The following is a 7,302-nucleotide window of genomic DNA, read 5'->3' on the forward strand; positions in this document are numbered from 1 at the left end:
GAGAAGAGAAGAGAGAAGAGAAGAGAAGAGAGAGAGAGAAGAGATGAGAGAGAGAGAAGAGAAGAGAGAGAGAGAAGAGAAGAGAAGAGAAGAGAGAGAGAGAGGAGAAGAGAAGAGAAGGGAAGAGGAGAGAAGAGAGGAAGAGAAGGAGGAGGAAAGAAGAGAAGAGAAGAAGGGGAAGAGAAGAGAAGAGATAGGGAGGAGAGAGGGGATAGGGGAGGGAGGGGAGGGGGAGGGGAAGGTTATCTATGTTACTAGTGAAGTGATAATCATGACAATATTAATAACAGTGTTGTAGTATCATTATTTTGATATTTGTTACAATTTTACTAAACATCTTTATTATTCTTATTATCATCATCATTATTCTTTTTTCATAATCCTTATCATCATCACCACCACCATTATTCTTCATCATAATCCTTACCATCATTATGATTCTTATCAACATAATCCTAATGTCATCAACTGTACAACGACCACATTCACCGGCAACAACTGCCACAAGCATTTACTTGAACGTGACATTTTTCTCTATCGAAAAGCCGGATTTCCTGCACTCCAAAGTTCACTAGTGTGTTTACATACAGAATGTATGACATTTATATCTATATATAAATCAAATATGATTAAAATGTATGTAAAGTATATCACACACACACACACACACACACACACACACACACACACACACACACACACACACACACACACACACACACACACACACACACACACACACATATATATATATGAGAGAGAGAGAGAGGAGAGGAGAGGAGAGGAGAGGAGAGGAGAGGAGAGGAGAGGAGAGGAGGAGAGGAGAGGAGAGGAGAGGAGAGGAGAGGAGAGGAGAGGAGAGGAGAGGAGAGCAGAGAGAGAGAGAGAGAGAGAGAGAGAGAGAGAGAGAGAGAGAGAGAGAGAGAGAGAGAGAGAGAGAGAGAGAGAGAGAGAGAGAGAGAGAGAGAGAGAGAGACTATGTAAGCACTTGCTAACAATAAATCTGGAAACCGAGGGCAGCGCTATGAATAAATCGGGCCTGTCATACTCAATTTCGATAAAAGCTAAATATAGAACATTAACTCGCTCAACCAAGAGCATCTCATTGCAACACTTTACACCGTTTACCGTTGTATCTAATAGACAGCAAAAAAGAAAAAAAAATCAAAGAAACATACCATAAAGAAAACAAACAAACAAGATAACTAGATGGTAATGTTAGCTGTCGTTTTTTCTACAAACTACTGTGGAAGGAAATCAACGTTGTTGTTTTTTTCTTTTCTTTTCTTTTAAGAAAGAAAAGAAGACTCATTTCCTTTTTCTCCGCAATCACACGTCGAAATCCAGTTACTTTCTTCTTTGACAATGATCGTGGCGTTAGCAGGTTTATTAATAATTCGTCAAGGACAAGATTACTACAATCTAACCAGTTACAATCGGATAAGAAAGTCTTCATTGAAAATTCGTTCACAATATTAAGTATTCATCACCAACGTGGTTGTAATGGTCCAATTCTACATAAAAATATTAACTGGAGGATTTTCATAAAGATTGCCAATAAAAAAGGTAGCTCCTTATACATCCCTTTTTTAATGTTGTGTGTGTGTGTGTGTGTGTGTGTGTGTGTGTGTGTGTGTGTGTGTGTGTGTGTGTGTGTGTGTGTGTGTGTGTGTGTGTGTGTGTGTGTGTGTGTGTGTGTGTGTGTGTGTGTGTGTGTGTCCATACATACATGCATACATACTATATACATATAGTTATATATATATACATACATATACAAACATACATTCACACATAGAAGCATAACCTCCAGCAACCCCTCCCCCAGTGCCTCATGCGGCAAGCACCCGCACTACCGGGTGCCTCCCGAAGCGGCGCCAAGCGTCACCGAAGCGGTAGTCGGCGCCGAACGAGCTGCTGGGACGGACGAGCGCGCCTACGTCACTCGCACGCGCCCTATAGATGTAGCACAGCTCCCGACCTGCCAGACGTCGCCCCGGGCACTCCAGGTACTGTGGCACTCGGCCGGGGCACTGGCCGGGTACCGTCCATCACGGCGGACATCACACGCTCCCTTCACTAAAACCGCTAATCTGGCCAGCCGCTGCCAGACGCCGAGGGAACCAACGCCCTTAAAAATAGGGATGAGACAACGCGCCGGCCCCCGCGGTCACACTGCCGCACGCCTACACGCTCATATGCACACAGGCAGTCCCCGCAGCACCTCCGGGAAATCATTTTCTTATTGGAGCAGCAAATCAGAAAAGAAAAATCCGTGGCGCCTCCCAAGCAGCCTCACGCGAGCCTCGGGAGACGAGAGAGTCGGAGCCATCTTGAATGCCATTTGCAGCAATACACGTGACCACTCGAAAGGGAACCTATAACACCAACAGGCGTGGACCTACATATTCTAAAATCATAAAGGAATGTTTAAAAAATGAAATGGAATGAAATGAAAATGAAGGGCAAAATATGAAGCCGTAACTCCACTCCACGGGAAATTACAGTCCACTCCGAGGGCAATTCCAGGCCCATTTTCCTTACCTGGTTCGCGGCCAATGTTTCCGATTTCTAATTAAATCATACTGACCCAGATGTTTCGGGGCGCATGAAACACGTTTGAACGGCGCCGCCAAGAACTTGACCTACTATTACAATTCGCCATTTCCTCTTCCTCCTCCTCCATCCAATGGGGAAAACAAACGGACTTGTCTGCGTCCGTCTCTCCTCCCCTCTTCTCCTCTCCTCTCTCCTCTTCCTCATTTTCTTTTTCTCTTTCTTTTCACACTAACAGCTCCTCCGTTATCTACACTTGCTCCTCCTCTTCCTCTTTTGTTCACATATAAACAAGGCAAAGCGCGGTGTGGTGAGGTAATGTGACGGAGCGGGATGAGGTAGGGGTGTCCGTCCTCCGGTGTTGGAGAGGTTCTGGAGACGTCGTCGTTATCATCATCATTTTCTTCTTCTTCTTCTTCTTCTTCTTCTTCTTCTTCTTCTTCTTCTTCTTCTTCTTCTTCTTCTTCTTCTTCTTCTTCTTCTTCTTCTTCTTCTTCTTCTTCTTCTTCTTCTTCTTCTTCTTCTTCTTCTTCTTCCTCCTCCGTCTCAGCACCCCTCCACGACCCCCCCACGGAACCCGCTCCATCCCACCCATATATCCGCAGGTGGTTTTACTCCCAGCTCCGCAAGGCTGTGCCGCCGTGCATAAGCAAAAGCACTTGGCAACGTCGTCCACAGCCCTCGCTCCTTGTCCCAAACATTCCGTCGGAAGCGATTACACGGGTCTGTTCTGCGCATTTCCTGAGGGCACCTCGCTCCGGGCGTGTCTCTGCCCGCGGGGTATCACTCTCTCCGTCTCGCACTGCACGCCACCCAGGTCAAAGGAACGACGAACCTGGGCGTGATATGGCACTAGCGTCTGCCGGTGGTACGGGGCGAGGTTCCGCGCGGGCACCGTCCACAAGTAGCACTGGCTGGGCCCGAGGAACCTGGCATCGGGGCCCCCGCGCTCTGGCACCCCCTCGCTGCCACCTCCCCACCTGCCGGCCACCACTACCTCGCCACGATGCTAATCCTTTGCACCGTCACAATGCCCATGGCACCCTCTCCTTGTTACCAAACGGGAGTCCTTTATCCCGGCAAGGGAACGGCCGCCGCCGCCGCCGCCGCCGCTGGGGGCTCTCGCCATCGTTACCTATAATTCCCTCAAAACAAGGTGTCTCTTCCGCAAACACGAGCGAGACGTTCAAATGGGAAGCTACGAGGTCCTGGAGCGGCAGACGTCCAGTTTAACACACGCGAGATGGCAAGGGCTGCGCTCACCAGACGGCTTGGCTGCACTCTCTCTCGATCCACATAAACAAACACAAAAAACAACAACACCGGAACTCTTTTCGGGAAACACAAAAAAAAGCTAAAACACATTTCTTGTCCCTTTATTTACTCTTTTTTATAGACCGGTAAACGTAATTAGCTTTTTGGTGTCTCACTCCAGAGGGATTGACGACCGCACCAACCTCCTCGAGGCGTGCTAAGACGTCCTAACTTCACGCGGCCACTTTGGAAGTCGCCTCTCATTAGCCCCAATCTGACATCCACCGTTGATTGGACCCCGACGAGGTTCCCCTTAGCATAGCCGCCCGACCGACTTGCTCTCGACATGAAACTCCACTCTAAATGCCCCGAGTTGATGACCCTTCCCCTCACTCCGCTCGCACGGAAAGAGAAAGGGAGAACCACTCCCGACCGAGTGAGGAACTACATAACCAGAATATATATATATATATATATATATATATATATATATATATATATATATATGTATATAAGTATGTATGAATGTATGTATGAATGTATATATGTATGTATGTATGTATGTATGTATGTATGTATGTATGTATGTATGTATGTATGTATGTATGTATGTATGTATGTTTACGCACGCACGCACGCACACACACATATATATATATGAGAGAGAAAAAGAGAGACAGAGAGAGAGAGAGAGAGAGAGAGAGAGAGAGAGAGAGAGAGAGAGAGAGAGAGAGAGAGAGAGAGAGAGAGAGAGAGAGAGAGAGAGCCCGCATGTGACGCCCATACCTGCCCTTGTCTCAACCCATCGGCTTCCCAAAAGCAGGCTCACTACCGCAAGATACGGCACTCGTCCGGATCACATGATAACCCTGAGAGAACATTCAAGACTGAAGTGCCACGTCCCCTGACTCGTAATGGCGCAAGGAATCTACAAATCTCTGTAAAGTCTAGCTCCTCCTCGCCCAAATCCAGCACGTTTGGAGTGGAGGAAACGTCCCTACTGAGTGTCTCGTTGTTGCTCCCGGCCTCAAGCAATGGCTCTATCACCCTTGCCTACCGCATCAACGAAAATATCATCCGTTTTTTTTGTTTTTTTTTAAGTGTGTGTGTGTGTGTGTGTGTGTGTGTGTGTGTGTGTGTGTGTGTGTGTGTGTGTGTGTGTGTGTGTGTGTGTGTGTGTGTGTGTGTGTGTGTGTGTGTGTCCCCCTCTCTTACTATTTTATGGCATTCCAACTCCGACTATAAAGATGGGGCTACTGAAACCGCATAAATTAGTGCACCCTGTGTGGTATTACTTGTCCTCCGATTCCGTGGCCCTTGTCTTCGAGTGCGTAGCGTCAATTCTAATATTGTATCCCCATCACCTTCCTTATCCCCATCCCCCCCATTCCCATTCCCATTCCTTTCCTTCCCATTCCCATTCACCCCCCCCTCCCATTTCCCAGCCCAAAAATGCCCAAACCCGAAATACCCGCCCTATGCATCCTAGTGGCACCGCCCTGCCTCCGCGGCGCCACACCAAAGGAGCGCCGGGGACAGACGAGCTTACCGAAAACGACTCTGCGGCGAAGCGCTAATTTGCATGGGATTAAATGGCCGATGGCGGGGAAGACCCACGGGAGGGGGGGAGGGGAGGGGATGGGAGAGGAGGGGTGGGGAGGGAAGGCGGAATGGGGGGGGACGCCAGCTGCACATACCCTCCTCTTCCTCTTCTCTTCCTCTCACGAGACCTTCTCTTCTTCGCCTCCTCCTAAGTCCCCGTCGGCCATAAAGAGATGCGAATCGCTGGTCGAACACGTCCGGGACACGATCCGACGCCACATAAACACATGACTACAGCCCATCCACCTCGCCCACGTGGTCCTCCGGCTCGCACTTGGGGCCAAGATTCACTAAAAGTCTTGCTTGGGGCAGACGCGCAACTCGGCGCCGCTGCCCCACGTGCTCGCCTCCGCCATAGAGGATTGTGACTCGAGGGGATGGGATGGAGAGCAAGAAGGGAAAGGAAACAGGGAGGGAAGGGGAAGGGAAAGGAAACTGGGAGGGAAGGGGAAGGGAAAGGAAACTGGGAGGGAAGGGGAAGGGAAAGGAAAAAGGGAGGGAAGGGGAAGGGAAAGGAAACAGGGAGGGAAGGGGAAGGGAAAGGAAACAGGGAGGGAAGGGGAAGGGGAAGGAAACAGGGAGGGAAGGGGAAGGAAACTGGGAGGGAAGGGGAAGGAAACAGGGAGGGAAGGGGAAGGGGAAGGAAACTGGGAGGGAAGGGGAAGGGAAAGGAAACAGGGAGGGAAGGGGAAGGGAAAGGAAACAGGGAGGGAAGGGGAAGGGAAAGGAAACAGGGAGGGAAGGGGAAGGGGAAGGAAACAGGGAGGGAAGGGGAAGGGGAAGGAAACAGGGAGGGAAGGGGAAGGGGAAGGGGAAGGGGAAGGGGTAGAGGAAGGGGTAGGGGTAGGGGTAGGGGTAGGGGTAGGGGTAGGGGTAGGGGTAGGGGTAGAGGAAGGGGAAGGGGAAGGAGGTGGAAAGGAGAAGGGGAAGGGAGAAAGAGAAAGGAAAGCAGAAGGAGCAGGAGAAGGAGAGGGGAAGAGGAAGGGAAACGAAAACGGAAAGGAACAGGGCGAGGGAAACACACCAGCACTTCCATTTGAACGCAGCCCGATATGCAACGCATTCCGACACAAGAAAGACTGATAACCAAGTCAAAAATGACCCTCTTCTCCTTCCCCGATAAAGGCGCTGATCTGCTTTCACTTGGCTGTTTGATCGGTAAGTTGTGTGATGGCGTTACATAGCGGCCATAGCGGAGTAGCCCGGGATGGACAGCGGCCAACAGCTGACCACGCCATCACGTGATATTTATTTTGCTTCTTCCATTTCTTGTTCTTCTTTTATCTTTCTTCTTCTTTCTTCTTCTACTTCTACTTCTTCTGCTTCTTTTCTTCTTCTTCTTCTTTTTCTTCTTCTTCATTTTCTTCTTCTTTTCTTCTTCTTCTTCTGCCTCTTCTTCTTCTTCTGCTTCTTCTTCTTCTTTTTTGTTCCTCTTCTTGTTGTTCATCTTCTTCTGCTTTTTCCTCTTCTTGTTGTTCATCTTCTTCTGCTTTTTCCTCTTCTACTTCTTCTGCTTCTTCCTCTTCTTCTTTTTGTTCCTCTTCTTCTTGTTCTTACTCTTCTTACTCTTCTTCTTCTTCTGCTTCTTCCTCTTCTCTTCTTCTTCTTTTTCTCTTTCTTCTTCCTCTTTCTAGTCTTCTGCTTCTTCTTCTTCTTCTTCCTCCTCCGTTCTCAGCACCCCTCCACGACCCCCCCACGGAACCCGCCTCCATCCACCCATATATCCGCAGGTGGTTTTACTCCCAGCTCCGCTAGGCTGAGCCACCGTGCATAAGCAAAAGCACTTGGCAAAGTCGTCCACAGCCCTCGCTCCTTGTCCCAAACATTCCGTCGGAAGCGATTACACGGGTCTGTTCTGCGCATTTCCTGAGGGCACCTCGCTCCGGGCGG

Source organism: Penaeus japonicus, unplaced genomic scaffold (genome assembly GCF_977035675.1).
Source record: "Penaeus japonicus unplaced genomic scaffold, GWHDUDI00000001_assembly GWHDUDI00000037, whole genome shotgun sequence".
Lineage (NCBI taxonomy): Eukaryota > Metazoa > Arthropoda > Malacostraca > Decapoda > Penaeidae > Penaeus > Penaeus japonicus.